This window comes from Typha angustifolia, chromosome 13, assembly GCF_048772165.1.
Source record: "Typha angustifolia cultivar Huaian chromosome 13, ASM4877216v1, whole genome shotgun sequence".
Lineage (NCBI taxonomy): Eukaryota > Viridiplantae > Streptophyta > Magnoliopsida > Poales > Typhaceae > Typha > Typha angustifolia.
The window spans coordinates 11,503,022-11,525,268 of NC_133251.1; the positions used below are offsets into that span (position 1 = coordinate 11,503,022).

The following is a 22,247-nucleotide window of genomic DNA, read 5'->3' on the forward strand; positions in this document are numbered from 1 at the left end:
ATAAATAATAATAATAAAAAATATAATATTTTGTAATAAATTCCCCTAATAATAATTATATGTAACCAGAGAGCTTTAGGGTCACTACTTCCTTGTCTTTCTGTTCCCCTGAAAGGCATGGGTGTATGATAATAATGTCCATAGTTTACCAAACTAAGGATGTGAGATCTTAAATTATTGGATTAATATATTACCATCTTCAAGCGTGGATGCTCGTGGGGTTGATATCATTATAAGCATGTAAACAATAATAAACAAGTAAAGATTATGTATAAAAGATTGGTAAGAGATGAGTAATATCATATCATTTGTTGATGAAGATGATGTCATTATGAGTCTAACTCCAAGTCTTTTAATGTAAAGCTAAGGTTATTATAAACGTTTTCTAACTACAAGTATGACATTAAGTATTAGAGACCCATATTCTCAGCTTTCACACATTTCCCAGATAACAACATAGATAAAAGAATGTCTCTAATGGGGGGAAAGAAAAATAATGTATAGATAAAAGAATGGGGAGAAGATAAGGTGAATCTATAGACCATGGTTGCTGAGAGAGAAATTAAAAAGAACAAACAAACAAACAAACAAGGATTAGAGTGAAGGAATTAAATGCAAAGCACTTCAGATCAATGCTGGTTCTTTCTTTCTCTTCTTCTTTTTTTAATTCCAAATGTAATAGATTTCAACTTCCAATCTGGTTTTTGGAAACCACTACCTGAGGAAGCTGCCCCATTTGTCATGAAGACTACTGAGTAAAATGGTTGGGTAAAAAATCCTTAGTCTCGGAGTCTTATTCATTGTAATAATTGTTGGAATTTTTCATGATTTGATCATAAATTTTCTACAAATTGTAGAATAGAAAGAGTTTAAAGAGAAGTTTAATATAATATATTTATTTATTCAAATACTAAAAGAAAGTGAATAAAAATTGGTTTTAAAATAGTTATAATGGTAATAAATAATAAAAGGAAAAAAAATTTAGTACCACATTTGTTATTTGACTATTTAAAAAATATTAATAGAATATATAAGTACCTGTTCTACTAGGGCTTTGGGCGAAATTTATGCAACTTAGTTCACCTACATGTGCTCATCTCCGGCTTGGTTCTTGCTTGACAATTTTTTTCTTTAAGCTTGATTTGATTTTGGTCAGGTTAACTTAGGTTATACATTGATAGATGCTTTGACAATTTGCAGGTTAATTTTTGAAGTTATTTTTTATATCCGAGCAAATGCTTTTATTATATGATTAGGTGCATCTATCAGGATTCAAACTTAACAAGCAGATGCTTCTTTTGGCAGCATATAGTTTTCCAACCGAAATCTAGCACCCGATTGTTCATTTGTTAAAAATAGGATAGAGGTCCGCATAAAAATTTATTCGTACATTCTTGAGTCTTCTATTATTACGTTAAGAGAGAATACTACACTTTCTTGTTTGACAAGACACTCGAACAATAACTTTTTCTTATATACAAAATAGTCATCTTATCTTAGGAGATCGATGTCTACTGTTTTGAAAATAACTAATAGAGAATAAATTAGTCATGAAGACATAGTGTTCAACACTAAGCTTAATTTATACAAAATTCTATATTTTATAATTTGTAAGTATTTTAAATTTAATTTTAATACTATTATTGGCTCGAATTTTGTGACTGTTTGAATTAGATTGTTACTAACAACAATAATCATTTTTTTTATCATAAGCATCATGCTAATCTTTGCTATTGTTTTTCAGGTTAATCTTGTTAAAGAAATGATATTCATAGTTGATTCATTCGCAAGTTAAGCTCTTGGGTCAAGTGGTTATCTAACATAGTGTTAGCTTTTATTTCTAAACTCTTAAATATTCAGTATAATGTGCAATACATTTTATTATTTATCATTTATTCATGTGTAATATTAAAGAATACATGATTGATAGCACTATTATCTCACTGGTTTCTAACCATTAAATTTGCTCAAAGGAAATAGCATTAAATTTGCTCAAAGGAATAGCACTATGGAATTGGTATTTAAAATCCAAAACAAATTAATTATAGAGAAATAACTAAAATACCGTTAATAAAATTTGTATTTGACACACTATTTTTTAATATTATTATATTTTTACTATTTATAAATCAAGTCCTATGATTTATAGAATGTGTGTAAAAAATATCTTAAGTTAGATTTAAACTAACACCGGTCGAAAAAAAAATACCGTCAAAATTAAATATGTATCTTAAAAATAACTAAACCACCGTCGGTCCATTCTTTTGTCTTCAGGGCACAACACAATTACTTCTTTCTCCTTAAGCAAATTAGATCCGACAAAAAATAATCGTCATATATTAGGTTTAACTTGGATTTACTATTTTAATTTGGGTCTAGCTTAGATTTGTATTTAGGCACAACTTGGTTTTCGGTTCTTTATTCTTCTCTTCTCCATATAAAAATTGAAACGAGCAAATCTTAAGACTTTTTGTGTTCTTAGTATACGCTGGGTTGGTGTTGTATGTTAGTTTGAGTTGAATTAGATTGGATTAAATTAAATATAGACTATTAAATATAACTTAGCTCAAAATATTCTCGTAATCTTTCTACTATAGTTATTTTATTCTATGAGTTTGGCTAAGTTAGCGAAGTATTTTTTACATATATTCGTTAAATTATAAAATTTAATTTATAAAAAATAAAAATATAAGGTATAAATCATAATTTTATTAAAAGATACCCCAAAAATTCTATACATGACCTATCAGTGCATTAAAATATGAGAAACCTGGGGAACTTCAAATACACTATTGGATTAACAACCTTGAACAAAAACACGTCTTAGAATATTGGAGAGGCATCATCTTAAAGAAGGTCAAACAAAAGAAAATAAAGAAGTATAATGAAGAGGCTACATATGGAAACTTCAGTTATGTTCAGTATTTTGACATTGAAACCTCAAGTCCCCCATGCAGCTGCTCCTTCTTCTTCCCTTTTTTTTCTTTTCCTCTTTGATAATTCGATTAGTTATACACATGAGAACTAAGAAGAAATTGTGGAGTTTTCTCCCCAAAAAAGGCAAGAACTTGTTGAGATTTCACCTTAAAACTGCAATAGAGAGTGTTCTTCCTTGATTAGTTTATGATAACAATAATAGCTTCATCTATAATGCAAAGAATATGATCCCTGCGATATCCAATCCTAGTTCATCTGAAGGAAGAATAACATCCTGCTGTAAGAAATCACTGTAAATTGTAAAAGCTCCTTTCCTTGGATGAAATAGTTACAAACAAAACTTTTGGCATTTGAAATTTGAAATTTGAATCAGCAACTAGAAGATATTTTGACTCCTCTGAGTAAACAAATCCAATATCTCATGGTATTATGTATTCCTTCTAATAAAAATGATGAGTTCTAGAAAAGGAATTATTCCTCTTAAAGTTTTACAAAGGAAATCATCTAAAGAAGATGACTCTATTGCTAGATATCAGAACAAATTATAGAAAATAACTAGGAAAAACTTTGGACCCACATTAAAGAAATGCAACTAACATTTGCAAACCTATCATATAGAAGAGTTTGACAATACACTTTATGGCTTTGATAGAGCTTGATGCATTTGACTTTTTGATTTTCAAAGGGTTATTAGCTGACCAAAGTGTGCATTTTGTATCAAAAGAAAGGGACATTATCATTGTAATTAGGTGGACTTTTCGAAATGCTTGAAGAATGCAGTTATCATAATTCCATATATTCAAGCTTCTGGCTTCGAGATACATCTGTAATGACAGTTCATGCATGCAGAAGCTGGAGTCAAACTATCAATAATCCTCTCCTTCCACTACAAATTAGACTGCAGAACATGCTGTAAAGAAAGAAATAACAGTCAAACAAAACTATATCAGAATTAGCATCATGAATCAGTTTATCATAAGCAAAGAACTTAGCAAGTCATCAAGAGAATATAAGCATTATGCTGTGAGAAATTCTCTCCCTGGGGCACTATAAAATAGATATAGAATAATTCCACAAAAAATAATGAATGTCAACTGATAATAGAAGTTACATTCATTAAGTCAAACATGCCCCTTGAAATAATTTAGTGACGTAAACAAGGAAAGAACTTAGCCATTCAAGAGAATACAAGCATTATGCCATGGGAACTCTTAGAAATTCTCTTTTGGCAGGCAAACCATTTTCAACCTAATCGTGCATCAAGAGAATACAAGCATTTCGCCATGGGAAACTCTCAGAAATTCTCCCCCTGGGCACTATAAAATAGATATAGAGCAATTCCACAGAAATGAGTAAGTGTCAACTGATAATTTATTAGAAGTTGCTTTCATTAAGTCAACCATGCTCCTAGAAATAATTTAGTGACATTTATACAAGTATAAGCACTTTCAGGGTGGAAAATAATGTTCCCTAAGTTATGCAAGTTAAAAAACTGTGTTCTTTAGCTGAAAAAGCTTTCCACCCAACAACATAGAGAAGTATCAAAATCCAATATCACAAGTATTATGAAATCTGAATAACATTCGTAGTTCCTCAGCCATCTCAGATCAATTGATCTGGGTATACATTTGTTTATAGCCCTATTGGATTGAACAATAAAGGGGGGTTATCTGCAGATAAGCACACCATACGCATGAATTGCAACTAGATGCTCTAAAAGCATTCTCTGATTGCATTCATCATGTGGAGGGTTATTCACGAATTTCTCATTGTGGCTCACCTCTTGGGTACAATAGTGCAAGCTTGTAACAGGATCTGGAGGACTGTCCAATCCAAATATGATTGAGATGGATATAAGTTTTAATGAGTCAAAATATAGACCAGCTATGGTTTGCCATCTCTCAGGTCCTATTTAAAATGGATATTATATGGTGGTCCAATTTGTTTGATTGTATATACATATATGCATAATCAGAAAAATTTGCATATCAAATCAGGTCCCTTCTATTGCCACTTAACTCCCCATATTTGCAAATAGGGAAGGACCCAAATGCTCCTAAAGCACTCCATAAAACCACGAATATCACTGCCCCTCTTCCGATAGTGTTCTAAGTTCCTTATCATGACTCCTTCCATGATAGTGCAAATATGCAAGTTTTCCTTTATGCATCAACAAAACAGGCTCTAGTACTATGCTGCATAAGCATAGCACGTTTACATTTAGGTTGCACTAATTCAACTTTGGTAGTGGAAAAATATAATCCTATAAATTGAACTACCACACACTATCATGATATAATAAAGTGGAAGAGTTAAGCGTAAAAAACAATCACAAGATACCCCCCCCCCCCCCCCTGCGGATATACTATGTGGTTTTCTTTCAACCTCTGTCTCTGTGTGACCCTCGAGGTTGTGTTGCCTGTTCCAGTAGCACTCAAGACGTAATCTGTCAAGATGTGAAGGTTGCGGAATCTGTAAATGTCTTTGTTCTGCCACGAAGTCTCACCACATTGATGATCTCCAAAGCCTCAATCAATGTTGTCGAAGAGATGATGTCAGAACCAGAAACAAAAATAATATAAAATAAAATAAAATTAAAGATAAAAAAATAGGGGTTGAGAGAGGAGAGTGCACGTGCTCTGCACGTGCAGCCCCTCCCCTCTCCCTCTCCAGCACGCGACGAGGCGCTGATAAGGGGGGATTTCATCTAATCCGAATCGGATTAGATTTAATCCTCTTCTAATCTATAAATTAAGCCCTAATCCTCTCTCTCCTCAACCCTCGCCCCCCCAGTCTTCTTCTTTTTCACCGTTTTCTTTTTTTTCTCACTGTCGAAGTCGTCGCTGTGGGATCGGATCGCCGGAGGAAATTGGGACCACCGCACTCCTCCCCGGTGAGCCCTCTCTCATCCCTCTAGTTTAATTTAAATTTAAAGGGGACGGCATCGTCACCGGAAGCTTCGTGCTCCAAGCTCGGTGTCGGTGATATCTTCTAGGGAGCCCTCGTGGCTCCAATCGACGTTGGCCTCGGCGTCGGCCGTCGGTGGATGGGTTCTCCTCCACCACAAGAAAGAGAGAGAGAGAGAGGAGGGGGGGGGGGGGAGCCGGTCGTGACCCGCCGGCGGCAGAGTCACCGGCGACCACTCTCTCTAGCTTTCTCCCTTCCTCGTGTCGAACGCGAAAAGAGAGAAGGGATGGGTTGGGCTCGGGTTTAACCCGAGCCAACCCCCTTTTCTTTTAAATTCGGGTTGGGTTCGGGTTCGGGTTTGGATTTCGGATCCACAGACCCGACCCGAACCAATTAAATTGGATGGGCTGCGGGCTAAACCGCAGCCCAATCCATTTTCTCGGCTGGGCCTTGGCCCAGCCCGATTAGTTTCTTTTGGCTGGGCTTTGGCCCAGCCCAATCCAATGGGTGGGTTAAACCCATTTTAATTTTTCTTTTAGTTTTATTTTTTTAAAATTTTAGAAATATTGATATTATTCAAATTAAAAATTTGAATATTATTTATTATTTAAGGGGTGATTTCTAGCACGCGAGCTAGAGATTTGAGATTTCGGTTGTCTTGCCTAGGCTCAGGTGAGTGGGTTCACTCACATGTTTATTTTATTGTATTTCATATTTTTGTCAGACCATGTGAATTTTCTGTGTGCAATTTATTTATTTCACCCTTATGTATAAAAAAATTAAATTATTGCAATTTTTGTGTGAAAATCTATTTATTTCATCCGTACGTGCGAAAATTTAATTGTTTTATTTTCTGTGTGCATTTAATTATTATATTCAGTGTATCACCATACTTCGTGCAAATATTGAAATTTGTGAAAAGAAAAATGAGACTAGTATTGATACGACTTAGAGAACAGTCCCGGTTTAAATCGTTTGCGATTTTCTGTGGTGACTCTAGCCTATCTGGAAGTCCAGGGGAAAGTCACAAATTAGATCACTGCGGTGACTTTCTTAGGTGACTCTGGCGGGGTTAGAGAACAGTCCTAGGATGAATGAGAAAATTTCCTAGGTGACTCTAACTTCTCTCAACGATTAGAGGAAAAGACAGAGTGTGTTAATCACAGGGTGATACCCTCTGATGACCCTAGCCGGATCAACTATGAAGAAAAGTTCCGAGCGTCATCTCGAGGTGACTTCTAGTTGATGTGAATCCACAGGGTTTAGACCCATTGAGACATATGACAGTATAAATATCAAAAAGATGTTAATATGTTGAAAACGTGCAAGGTTACAAGTTGTGACATCTCTCTATTGTTATCATTGTTATTATTTAGAGAGCATGCCTATTGCATATTATGATGGATATTGTTGCTTTTAGTTTAATTTATTCAGCATTAATATGAATTAAAATTTATTTGGTTTTCGAGTGGATTCCACTCACTGAGCTATAGTTATTGGCTCATGGGTTCTATTATTTTTTGTATTTGTTTATTTATTTCAGGTAATAGTCAGCGGGGCAACTGAGCGAGATGTACCCGGACTCCACCTCCACTTAGGATTCACCTATTTACCTTTCCGCTCTTTTGATTTTATGCTTTAGATTAAATGTTTTATTTATTTAGTTTTGAGACTCAAAAACATTAACATTGTGTTTTATTTTATTTTATTTTTTTATTGCAATTAGTTATAAAATTTAATAAAGCACGTTCTCATTTTATTTATATATTATTAGAGAGTATTAATAAGGCTTCGTGCATCTCAAGCATATTGAGATGCATGGCCGGTCATGATTCCTATTCTGGATCGTGACAGATGACCTAAGTTTAGGTCAAAAGCCACCTCCGTGAAGAAATATCAAAATTACCCTCAAAAGTATGGTAAATCAGCCTCAGGAAAAAGTCCACATCGCCCAAAGCACCCCTTGAGTATGTTTGAATGCTTGACCGGAAAGAAACTTTCTAAGAAAAATATTTTCAAAAAGGTTCTAACCCTAGTAATGCATTATGAGTTCTGTCAAAAACTTTTCAGAGGTTTGAACCTGAATGCAGCCCTCTGAGCTCTGTCAAATCCATTCTCACAAAGGTTCTAACCCGATTTCTGCACTTTTGTGGAACATCTCAATTTGTTGCAGAACATGGCAGCATTTGAACCCTCTTGAGTGGGTTCAAACCCTAGCCAGAAATTTAGACTTCCACTTTGAGTTAGTTCACAAAAGTTCACCCAACTTGTGCTATTGGTCAGAGAAAAGATTATAGACATCTTAACATGATAACTTTATTTTGAACACACATATCGTCAATTACAAAAAATCTTATACGTGGGAATAGCAGATAAGCAGAATTTGTATTTTGGAAAGCAAATGGTGGCCTCTATTCCACTATTCCGACATACTTCCCCCCCAAAAAAGTGGAACTAATTGTATACCCCAACTATTCCTCTATTAGTCTCTGGTCAAAGGTGTCAAGACCCGAAATCAAAATTATAATCAGCCATGTACCTCAATATATTTGAGATACACGAAACATTACTAATACTTCCTAAGTATATAATGACGAGAATAAATAAAAGAAGAGAATTTGCTTTATTTGATTTAAACTAATCGTAATGAAAATAAACAATGTCATGATATATGTCTCTAAACGAATTGGATTAATAAATAGTCTAAAACATAAGACCAAAAGAACAGAAAAGTAAATATGTAAGTCCTAAATGGAGGTAGGGTCCTGGTGCATCTCACTCCGTCGTCATGCTGGCCATTACCTAAAATGTTAAAAGAGAAAAATCCATAAGCTAACAACTATAGCTCAGTGAGCTCAAAAATTAAATAATTCTAAAATTTTATAGTGTTAAATAAAATCCAAATTCAACGATCTAAAATGATAATTTTTACTAAGCATGCTCTTAAAATAATGACGATAATAATAATAGAAAATCATAACTTGTAATATTGCTCAATTTCAACATATAAAGAAATTTCTCAAAAATAATAATGTTATTTGTCTCAAATAGGTTTATACCCTATAGATCCACATCAACTAGAAGTCACATCGAGATAACGCTCGAATTTTTTTCTCATAACTGATCCAGTTAGAATCATTAGGAGGTGTCACTATATAATAAACACACCTTATCTTTTCCACTAATCGTTAAGAGAGATTAGAGTCACCTTAAAAAGTCTTTCGATCTATTCTGGGACTATTCACTAACCCCGTCAGAGTCATCTAAGAAAATCACAACAGTGATCTAAAATAGGACTTTCCCTTGGACTTCCAATTAGAATTGAGTCACCACGAAAAATAGCAAGTGATCTATACCGAGACTATTCTCTAAGTCCTACCAATACTAGTTATATTTTTCCCCACTAATTTACAATTTGCACGCAGTATAGCGATACACCGAATTATAATAATTAAATTGCGTATAGAAAATGTAATAAATAAATTTACACATAAAGAATGAAATAAATAAATTTGCATACAAAAAATTACATAGTCTGATAAAAGATACGAAATATAAGATGAATAAATAAATGAATAAACCCACTCACCTAAGTCTAGGTAAGACAATTAAAATCTCTAATGTCTAGTCCACGTGCTAAAAATCACCACCTTTAAATAATAAAGTAATAATATAAATTTTAATTTATCCCTAATAAATTTTTTGAATTTTAAAACTAAATTAAATAGCTAAAATGGGTTGAATAAAATTTATTGGATTGGGTTGGGCTACAGTAGGCTCGCACTGCAGCCCACCTCTTCTCTTACTAATTGGGCTGGGCTAAGGCCTAACCCAAAAACAACGAAGGATTGGACTACAGGTCAGCTTGCAGTCCATGACTTACTATGAAAGAGTCTGGTACACAACTCAGACCTAAACCCGAGAGAAGAAAAGGTTGGGCTCGAGTTTCTCAATAAAATCGATGAGAGAGAAAGAAGAGAGGAAAAGGAAAGGAGAGAGGAAAAATCGTTGACGACCACTATCACCAACAATCTGCTGACCTCGCCGAAACCCTTCTTGCGACCACGCCGGTTCCATGACGACCAACGACCTAATTCCTTGGGCGGTGGCAATTCGAGCCACAAGAGCTCTCCCTGAAAGCAACCGTGGCACAAGGCAATCGATATGGAGCTCGTGTGCACAAGCGCCAACAACCTGAGGCCATCGGTTGACCCGATTAGCCAACGAAGCCGCGATCATCTAATTTAGGTATTTCTATTTTAACCTATTAAACTTAAATTAATTTTGAGAGGTAGGAGAGGGCTTATCGAGGAGTCATGTGTTGGTTTCTGATTGCTTCGACGGCACTCCAGCAATCTAATTCCACAGCGACAACTCTAACAGTAATGAAAAAAGGAAAAGAAAATAAGGAAGAAAGGAGGACTAAGGTGGGTTAATAAAATAGGATTAGAGTTTTTAATTTATAAGTTATGTTTTTAATCATAATCCTTAATCAGATTTTGATCCAGAGTGGCCAGAAATCTCGTAGCCACCCCCGTTGCATGACTAAAAAGGAGAGGGGGGTTGCACGTGCGCCCTCTTCTCTCTCAATTTTTCTTTTCAATTCTTACAAAAGGTAAATTGCATGATAAAATATCCTCAATAATTTTGCTTCCAAAAAAAATTGGTTCAATATCCAATTCAATTCAAGTTTGAAACACAATCTCAATTTGAAATTGATCTATCTTTCCGTTACTTCTCATCAGAATCAAAATATTAATTCATAAAATTAACAAATTTGGACTTAATTACACAACCTATTTGTCCCAATACAATTCGATCACACCCCTAGCAACTGCATGCTACTAAGCTGGATGTCCCTCTTTCTGGAAAACCAAGCATCTGACACTAATAGTGAGAATTAATGTGTTAATAAATTCCCATTGGGAATAAATATATTATTGATATCAACTATTACTTTCCAAACATTAATACAAATAATAGTAGTATTATGACTTACAGATGTGATATAACCCCTTAATACAAATAATAGTAGTATTATGACTTACATATGTGATATGACCCCTTATATGTTTTGATCTTTAAATTTATTTATAATATTATCAAATTGTTATAACTAACACATCTCATAGAACGAGTCATTAAGCATAAAAAACAACTATTCTCACCTCTTATTCATTCTTTCAAAATTAAACAACTTTTATTTTTATTTGTCACTATTAGTGTCAAATAATGCTCTCTAGATCAGCTGTTAGTGAATTCCTTATCGTGCAACTAATGGGCACTAGCCCTTCTGTAAAAAGCAAACCATTTATAAACTTGTCAATAGACTATTTTTCTTAAATCTTGTTCGGCACCTAGGATACTTCTACCATAACCCCTATATTCATATGAATTTGAAAATATTTTCACCAAACCAGGACTTTTAGGGAAGTGATGCAATCATGTCTACCATTTGTAAGGCTCATAATATTAAGCAGACCATAAGATAAATGAATCTCAGCCAACCAATTGTACTCTTTAAAGAAAATGTTTTTGATACACCATAATTTGTAAGAAAGGAAATTTCTGAGTGCACACAGATTCAGAGGCTAAATAATTCTGTGAAAATTCCCTGTAATTGATACTTAAACACCTCTCTATGGCAACAGAATAATGACTCTTGTTACAATGCTTCAAGAAATCCCAAGAGAGCATAGACTAGAAATACTGATATTTCAAAACAATACCTCACAAAACTAACAACATAAATAAGACCAAAATGTTCCTATTTTGGCTCATCCTCTAACAGCTTTCACCAAGACTGTGTTCTGCCAAATGATAACACAGAATAACCATACCAATCATATGAAAGATTCCATGTTAAGCTATTTTAAGTGATTAATATTATGAGGTGAGATTTCCTATGTTAAGAAGACTCAGAGTCAAATAAATTTACCATATTGAAAAGTTCTCCGTTTTATATCAGAAGTTCCAAATCATTGAATAATAGTAACAATAATAATACCTGTAGATAGCATATTTCATATTAAAGAAGCCTCTGCCACACAAGAAACTTGAGGCCTAAATATTAGAGTTAAAATTAAATTAAAAGTTAAGCATAATAATGAGTATTTCCAGAAATGCAAGTTAGCATTAATTTTTGAAGTATTTTAAGTCTTCATAGTGAATCAGTTAGAACTCAATGAGGCTACAGCTTTTGTCTTGAATAATTTTTTCTTGAAAAGTGTCTAATTAATATTAACTCAGCATCAAACAATATTATAATTAAATTGGATTCTTTCTGTTCATTTTTTGGTTATATAGGGAACATGCTAAATGCTAAGTGATTTTGGTGTGTGGAACAATTGGTGCAACACCAAATGAAATTAAGTAATGGAAGATATTCAGAATAGGTTCCTCATGTTTCCCTATGAAACTATCCATTAATTCCAGAATATAATTATTAGTGTAAATTTTGTATTCTTCTGCAAGAGGAGATTATTTAAGGACACTTTACTGCTAGTTGCTGCCAAATATCTTGTAGCAATCTATCAATCTTTATTGAGGTGGAACTGGAAATCTTTTAGTAACTATATCAGAATTATCATTATTAATTTTGAATTGTGTAGGACAAAACAATTTGTTTTCTTCTTTTGATATCTTTAAAATGATGAATCGCATATTAAATTTTCCAAGGTTTATGCAGAATGCAATTCTCCTCCATTTCCCAGAGGGACTCCTTTCTTCAACTTCCAAAATTAGAATAGTTAAATTCTAGGGCTTTTCAAAGATTATCTCTTTGGAAGATGAGTTTGTCCTCCTATCCTTGGACTGCAGCTCTTGGGGTTCAAAGGACCTGAGATACGCTGAGAACCATAGGCTATCCTTTACTCAGTTTAGGGTAGCAACCTTAAAATATTTATAAACATATTCAATCTAAAGAATCTTGTGGGTTATTTATCTCCTCTCTCAAGTTTGACCAAGAGATGCCACGCTCAATCATAAGATGAGACTTCGATCATGCAGAATAGGTTTTAGAACTAAGGGAAGAACCCTGAGAACCACTATTTTCCATGGGGTAAAGCTATCTTCAGCATCCAAATTAATAGGACTCTGCATAAAAAGGAAGTATTTTCTTGAATTAATGGTGGTAATATCATAACTTCTAAGTCTGCCAGAGGGATGTGGCCCGTATTGAAATAGAATAGGAAAAGGAGAAAGAAAAGAGAAAATAAGTAGAGCTTCACACCTTGCAGTATTACAGGAGAAGGCCCTCCACTGAATATTGTCTTTGTTGAATGTTCCTCCCAACAGACACAATTGACAAATCTATTTTAAACTTCCTATTACAACAAATATTTAAAAACTCGTTGATATAAAGAATCTAGAAAAACTCCTTGATAAAATTAATCTAGACAAATTGCCAATACTACTAATCTGGACAAAGTACAACTAATATAGAAAAACCTTATGATGTAATGATTCTAGACAAATTTGCCGATGCAATGAATCCACTTCCCTTCCACATTTCTTACCAAATTCTATAGTAGATAATGCAGTCAAAATAATCTGCACTTGGCAATAGTAGGATAGAAAATTCATAGACCAAATCTTCTAATCTTCTTTCATGTATACCAAGTAAAAATGCCAAACGCCTCATGGCATCACCTATCTGATATAAGATATACAACACCCTACAACGTTATCTTGAATTGCATACAAAGAACAAAGGATCTATATTGGTCTATTAGATTAGCCTACATACCACAAGTTAGAAGTGTGAAGCTTTCTCAGGATGGAAACAGGAGCTTTAAGGCAACGAGATAACAAATTATTTTTAATATTAGGTAATATGAATCTGCAGAAGAAGGAACACATTGGACATTCTTGTACATTCAATCACCTTTAACAAATGGTGATTCTCATTTACGGGCTGTCATGTTTCTTGTCTAACTTTCTGAATTTTTAAGTTTCACATGTTTTCGGTGATGTCAACAATGTTTGCGGATTGGCTCCGGAATTTTGATCATCACTCAAGTTCTGATGTGAAAAAAAGTTTTGAAATCACCGGTTGGTGTGTAATTCATACAAATTTCTTTTCCCCTTTCTAAAAGAAATAACAATGGAATGCTTCTTAGAATGCGAAAACTTCCTGAGTCATGATGTACAACAAATAAACTAGACAGCAAAACTTGTAAATGCAGTATGAAAAGAGTTCACAAGGTGTTACCAAGCAGATTAATTGCTCCAGCCAAGAGATCCCTCCAGCCAGATATAATGTGAGAAAAGAAATAAAGCCTGGTTAAATTAAACCAAAAGGTTTTATTAATACAATTATGAACTCAAAATTTCTAAGCTACTAATATCATAAATTCATAATGCGTGATTCCACGCTTAAGGCCATGCTAACTTTAGTGAATATTACCAGACTTAACGCCATAATTTCATGCTTAGTACTACTCCCAATTTAATAACCTAAAATAAGCTAATTTATGACAAGAAGGTTCCATCGCAGTGTGAGCAACAGAACGCGTCCAATCAATTCACAGAACCCACATCCAGTTCCCAATTAACGAATACCAATTAGATGAAGAAGCAATCGAGAAATTTGAGAAAGAATCTACCAGATTAACTCTAAATACTAGAACTAGGATTGGGAGATAGCGACAGGAGTTGGATCAGGAGTACCTTGAGGCGATTGCAGGATTCCATCGCATGAACCAGGAATCTTTCAAACAGTTAGTTAAGAAATAATTGGGGTTAATTTTGGTCTAAACAATGTCAGAGTTCCGAACGGGTCGGGAAGAACGAGGAGAAATCTAAGGAAGAGTTCGAGTGAGAGGTGGAGGAAGGGATGGCCGGAAGTCTGACATGCTGCGAGTCTGAGAGGGAAAGAACTCACAAATAAGGATGGGCGATTTGCTTAAAAACAAGTGGTTTTAGCTTCTACCAACTTATTATTATTTGTATAAAAAAATGGATAGCTATCAGAGAAATAAAATATAACTAATTTATCATTCAATTTTGAAAAGTGACCGGCTGATCGATCCACTCGTGACATTGGGTTCATTAGGATGAGCCTATTTATTTAATTTATATTTGTTTGAGAGAATAAAGCATTTTGCTAGGGAGCGTTCGAACGCCAAGGACCCGCGTTCGAATGTGATCGTTTGAATGTCTACATGTGTTCGTAACGACAGAAAACGGTATTTGTGCATTTGAACGTGATCGGGCACATTCGAACGCCCCGTGACAAAAATTATTGGTTTGTTAGGGTTTTAACTTAGTTGTTTGGGTCCCTAGGGTGGCCTATATAAATATATAGAGGAAACCCTAATTGGGGTATGATCTGATAATTGAAATTGGCATTGTGCTTTATCTCCTTCTTAACTGTCTCTAACTATTGGCGTTCTCTCCCACCTCCCTTCTTCCACCGCCCAAGTTTTTAATCAGCTTCCTCTAACTCCTAACCCCCATCTTTTACAATAATTCTTCCTCTTCACACTAGGAATTTAACCTATCATCTATCTAGCCATTGAAGGGCTATCAAGCTAGGGTTTAATTGACCTTTGACTACTGTTCGGTCAATATCTCAAGATCTAACTGTCTACATCCTATAATCTTGGATTCGTTGGAAAATTCTTTCCTAAAGCGACAACATATCCAAAATTCAAAAGGATCCATCAGTTAGATTGTTCACTAATCCCCTCGAAAGTTATGAGCCTAATCGAGTCCAGACTATTTTGAATCGGATCAAGTCGGTTCATAAAACTGGTACTTCGAGTTAATATGGCGGTACTTTCAGTTAATTTTATTTAATATTATTTAATCTTAATCGTTTAATTAGGAGAGAGAAATTAATAGTTCGATTTGCCTTTTAATTTTCCTTATTTTTATTTTTTTTAAATTTATCTATTGTCTCACTAAATGCTAATGAATCACCCTAAAGAGAGAGAAGTATTATCGCACTATTATTCTATTTCTTCTTTAGTTTCTCATATCGTCTTCTTCCACTCTTATACAAGTTTCTTGTACGAGAAAAATGCATTATACGCATCGTGATATATACATTTTTCCCTAAGGTTGTGCATCCAAAATATTTTATATAACTCCAAAATCCACTCTCCTAATTTTTTTTCTTTGTTACATTACTATTGCTCTACCTTAATATATAGACTAGAATTTTAAATCCTAATTTATAAAATAAAACTTCTCCAAATTGGGAAGGATTAAAAAACCGATTCCAAAAGAAAAAGAAGTAGATATGGGTCAACTATCGAGTTTCTAGAATTTACTTGTCTCTACTTAGTATTCATTCTGATCTTATTCCTATTATTTTTAGCAAATATTTAAGCATTATTAAAAATAAAAGCACACTAGATTTTAATAGCGAGGAAATGATTTTTCAAAAGTTTAAATATGGTAGTATTTCTCCCATTCATCTTCTTCTTTCTGGAGTATAATTCATAGTTATTTTATATAGTTTGCAATTATATTTACATAGTTCATAATTATGTTTACACAATTCGCACTTAAATTTATGTAATTTGCAGTTATTTTTACGCAATTCATTCTTCCATTATTGCTGATATTTATTTATACATAGTTTGCAATTATATTTACACAATTCGTAGTTAAATTTATGCAATTTTCACCTAAAATTATATAATTCACAGTTATTACATAGTTATTTTATATAGTTTGCAGTTGTATTTACACAGATTTTTTGCACGAAAAAGCCACTTGGTTTGCGTTTCTGTGAGTCCGGCATGTTTCCGGTTTCCATTGTAGATGAAGCTTCTTTTATTTGTTTCTTTCAATTTTGCTCTTCTATTATTTAGTGCTTATTAAATGTTGATGAAACATTATAAGAGAGAAATAATTGGTACCTTCTTTTTCTTCTTCTTTGTTGTTGTTTCTTTTTCTTCTTTTGCTATTACTAAATTTTTTTCTATATCTTAATCTTCTCTTTTTTTCTATATAAGTCTCTTTAATCGCTCTTTAAGTACAGTATTAATTAAAAAAAAACTATGAATTACTATCAGAATTTTATACTTAACCTATGAATTTCGTACTTAAATTATGAATTCTTCGTTCCGCTGTAAATAGATTTCAAATCTAAAGAAATTCTAAATACGAAAATTTTAGATCATGATGTCAAGAATTTTATCCAATTTGTTTCATAATTTTTTAACCTCAGATTATTATCTTTGGAATATATTTTTTTTGAAATTATGTAGAATTAAAATTTCGTAGTTTATGTACGAAATCAGCACATGTGGCTGCACATGATAGGCCAGACGAGGTCGCTGCATGAAGATAAAATTTGTATTTAAGATAATCTATTCCAGAGGTAAATTATGCTATAATCCAGATATACATATTAGCATTTGAAAATTTAAATCCACAATTACTATACTAAACTATTATATAATCTAGCAAGACTCTTATAAGCCATGACAAATTATTAAGTTACAACTAATACATGGTCAAATATAATCCAACATGTATTATATAAAACATCATCTAATATAATTCAAATAAATATTTCACTGTCACACCTCAACTTCTATACCATATATCTTTTATAATATCTCTCGTCTAGCTCATCTTATTTTTGCTCTAAATATCTTTTCTCGATATCTTAAATCACTATCAGATACCACATATCTCATGATTAAAATAAAAAAACTTATGAGTTAAAGACTTAGTAAATAGATCTTACCCCTAATCAGTGATGCTAAATAGAAAATAAATCATGTACTGAATAATATGAATATAAAAATAGCATCATATCATAAATGAGTATGTAAATATATTCTCAAAATATTATAAGTCTTATGTCATAAATGATTATGTACATGTATATATATTCTCAACGACATATATATATCTCCTGTGATATAACAATAATATAACTTTCTCAAATGTATAAACATATGATGTATACCGACCATGATCTTGCTATGACAATTTTAAATGCAACCACAGATGTGCATGACGACCACTCAATAATTATATATGCCAACATATGAAATAATAAATATATTTTTCAATAATTCAATCATCAATATTGTTAACTCTGAGTAAAATTATAATACTAGACCATCGTGCACTGTCAACACCCAGTATCCAGTATTATCACTATAGCTCAAAGCATATCCTATTATTTGCTAAGAGTATTATAGTCATAATTATACCCTCCCCACTCTAAGTGTATCAACATGCATTCAGACTAGATACTCATCTAATTGATAGAAATCATATGAGGATAAGTCGTGGCATATACCATGGCGAATGACATGTGTTCAAAATGTCTACTACGCACACAAACTACTAACCTCAAACCTAAGCCACAAGATCATATCTCTAACAATCAATATATAAATCTCCAAGCATGCCTTAACCCTTGCGCCCACTCGAGTATCCTCACATTTTCTGTCAATTATCTAATTAATGAGATTTCATGATTTCTTCCTAAATGATAGATTATATGTATTTATTTAGTACTATAACAAATTATACATCTCATAATGTTAAGTGATAAAAAAGTCAAAGAAAATACAATGCAATGTAGTCGCAATGCATATATCAATCACATGTCTACTTATGTAAAAAATCAACCCAACATAAAATATAGATATTGTATTCATCTTTCATTATTTTTATATGTCATCTTCATACTTATTTCCAAGATTAATCTAACAAATGAATAATAAAGATATGCTCATCCTGTAATCATCTATATATAGAATCATATAATCTTTCCGGAAGCCAAAGTAGAATGCATAATATATCATAATATAGGAAAGTTGTCTAGAAGGTAAAACCACTTACAGTCTGATCAAAATACACAAAATATGCATCCTTACGTCCATCAATCAAGCGCCAACTTATTAATAGCAATGTGCACGGGTCTCAAATGAGGGGTTCGAAATCTTAAATTATTTAAATAATTTAAAGTTAGTCTTTTGTCCAATTGGAACTCATATGTATAATATATGATGATTTTTTAGGTTTCTAATTAACTAGATTCATATGAATCTAATTATGATAATTTTAATATGCTATTACTATAAACTATATTTATTTAAGAAACCTAATTTGCTCATTATAGAGTAAACATGTAATAATTAATCTCTCTTTATGTAACACATACAATGGTTATATATATAAACAAAAATCAAATTAATAATTATATGGTGATGCTTACGCTTGTTTAACTAATCATTAACTATATGTAAAATAGTCATTAATCGATCATATAAAAATAAATATCAAAGCTTAGTATTTCATCTTTTATATATATATGAATTTGATGATGATTATTATTATTATTAAAGTTATACGTTTTAATCTATTATAAGCAATATATGTATAATAATTATAATTAATTAATTATTATGCTTATCATACTTTGCTAATAACTATGTTAGTGAGTACATATTATTTAAAATAAATCTAATTAAATCTAATTTACATTAATAAAATAAACAATTAAAAGGAAAGGAAAGAAAATCTATTTGTTACAGTGCTGGGCAGAGCCCAGCATTGTCTAGTGATGGGCTTGGCCCAACACTACGGTTAGTAGAAATATAGAAGAATGAAAAGAGAAAGAAAGAAAGGAAAAAAAATAAAAAAAAAGAAGAAAAAAGATAAGGGAAGAGAGGGGTCGTTGCTCAGTTTCGACAAACTCGAGCCCATGAGAGAGAGAAAGCGAGAACAAGAGAGAAGAAAGAGATGAGGGAGGAGGTCGGTCGCATAGTAGGGCCCACCACTGGGTGGTTGCTAGTTGGTGGAGATAGAGGGTGTATGGCACCACCCTGCGTGTTCTACCTACATGGTGCCCAAAATTATTTGTTTTAAGGATTTGGTTGTTATAGTGTAAGTGATGAGCTTCATTCACACATGGCTAGGGTTGAGATAGGGTCACATGTGAAGGGCTCTCACCCTCAAGTCAAGCACTTTCCTTCTATTTTAACTCCTCCCTCCAATCTCTCTCGTTTTCTCATTACCGCCACTCCCTCTCATCCTCCCATGCTCTCTCTCCCTTATTTCCACCACCATCATAGGTAGAATCCAATGATGACCTTTTGGTAACAAACCCTAGTAAGACCTCTCTCCTCTTTTTAATTTAGTTAGGTTGGTTATTACATGTAGTTTTGAGCTAGCATCATTGTCGGGCTTGAGTGGTTGATTTCATTAATCGACGAGCTTCAGTTGACAATCTTCGAGGCTAAGAAGATTGTAGGAGTGGATTTTTCACAGCTTGGACTCTTACCCCATCATCAGTAGGCCCAAATAAGCCTAACCGTGATAGTGTCATTTTCTCCCAATGTTGTAATCTCTCTTTCTCGATTTCTAAGCCACCTCCTCTTTTCCCCCTCTTCCTCACACTTGTTAGTTGCCATCCTATGCTTGTCGAATCGCCTTTATTGCCTGACTATCCTTCTCAATGCTCCTTTGTCTTTCAGGCATGTTTGGTCGAACTAGTGACTAGCAATTGCCAAAGTTTCATCCTCCCCTCTTGTTGGTGTCCATGGTACACAAGTGGAGCAAGAATGGGAAAGGTGTGAAGTCGGTCATATGCTGGACTAGTATCTCTTGTGAGTTGGGCTAGGCTGACCTAAGCCTAGACAGGCTAGGCTAGCCTAGGCCCATTGAAGTGGACTGGCCCATCCCCTAGCTAGGCTAGGTCCTGTAATTTAAGCCCTTCAAGAGGGCTGGACTCTTGGCTTAGGCTTAGACCCAAGTGGTTTTGGCTATGGACCACCCACTTTTGTTTTTGCTTGGGTTGTTTACTTTCGTTATAATTTATAAGATTACGGATAACACAATTATTACCATAGATCTTCCTGGGACTAGCACATATCAGATTGGGTTTAGAGTAGAGCCTGCTCAATATAAGGAATAAATTAACGATTCTAAACAAGTGGATTATCCCACTTACTATAATTAATTATAAAATAGTGTGACACAACTACATAAATAGGAAGCCTATTTATGGTACGGTAGAATTATCTAGTTGAGTACACTTGATTGACATAGTATGTTTACAATGCAGTATATAATTATTCTATGATGATGATGTCCTTTAGTTTAGGTATTGATTGCCATATTAATACTTTGCTTATATAGCATATGAATAATACAGTACCTAATTATTCTATCATGATGATGTCCCTTGATGTTGGTGTTAATTGCTATGTTTATACTTTGACTATATAGCATATTTGCAATGCATCATCTAATTAATCTCTTATGATGATGTCCATGATTATGTTTGTTGATATTCAGCTTATATGACAGTGTAATATCTTGACTGATGCGACTCATTTGTCTCGGTAATACCTAATATTTCTCTAAATATAGTAAGAGGCAGAAAAATTATACTATAGTGTTATATAGTAAGACTTATGTTTGATGTCTTAGTTTGTGGATCCCAAATAATCATATTGTTGTTATTCGAGCATGTTGCTATTATATTATGGATTGACAAGATTAAAACCCCTTGGGGTATTAAAGTAGTGGTAGGAGGGTGGGATGGTGTGAACGTAGTAGTATTTAATGATACAAGGTCAAAGCGTTCTTAAGCGGTGTTCATGATTTCCACACAGATGGTTTGATGGTGTTGGATTGAGCACTCAGTAGGTAGTACCAAGTTGCAATGCTGACCCATGGTGATAGGTCTGCGATTAAGATCTTTGGTATGTGGTGATAGATAATCTATCAATTTTTCGTTAGGTAATGGCAAACGATTATATTGCTAAGCTCTACCCTCCCACTTGGGAGTGTTTATTTGGGTTGAGTATGGTGTTAACCAGTGGGCCTAATGTCAAGTATAGTAGGGTTATTGATCAGTGAACCTAATTCTACGAGTTAAGTAGACTTGTGAATATAGTGAAATCATACATGCAAGGGAGTCGAACCATGTTAGCTAATATAATTTGGTGCATACATTATGTCATAAATGGTGAGTTCATATTAATGTGTTCATGCATTTGTCATGTTGATACGATCCAGGTCTGATTGAATCAAATCATAGGGATATTGGGCTTGATTGATCGAGTCTATTTAACTTTTAATTGGTTTATGTTTATTTCTTATGTAAGCCCTTAAAATAAGTCTAATTAAATCATGAAAGTCACTAAGGCAACTCCAATTAAGTCATATAAACTATGAAGATAAGTCCAATTAAGTTATGTAAACTTGTAAGACAAATTCTATTTCGAGTAATATAAGCCTTTAGGACTAGTCTGGGTATAATTCATTGTACTTTATCTCTATATATAAAAGGGTTAAGCTTTTTTATTTAACAATTCAAGCATCTAAGTATTGAGAAATAATTAAGTTTAGTTATTTTATTATTAACGTATTTACTATTTTACTATAATCGTTAGATCGCATTTATCTTCATAGGA

At 33.4% G+C, this 22,247-nt stretch overlaps 1 long non-coding RNA gene across 1 annotated transcript; it reads right to left on the minus strand.

The window, feature by feature from the left end:
- Positions 1-2,805: 2,805 nt before the first annotated feature.
- On the minus strand, positions 2,806-14,736 carry LOC140774868 (uncharacterized). The gene is made up of 3 exons (XR_012106657.1): positions 14,515-14,736; positions 14,057-14,124; positions 2,806-8,646 (listed from the first exon to the last, which is right to left on the minus strand). It is a non-coding gene; the product is annotated as an uncharacterized lncRNA (long non-coding RNA).
- Positions 14,737-22,247: the final 7,511 nt, after the last annotated feature.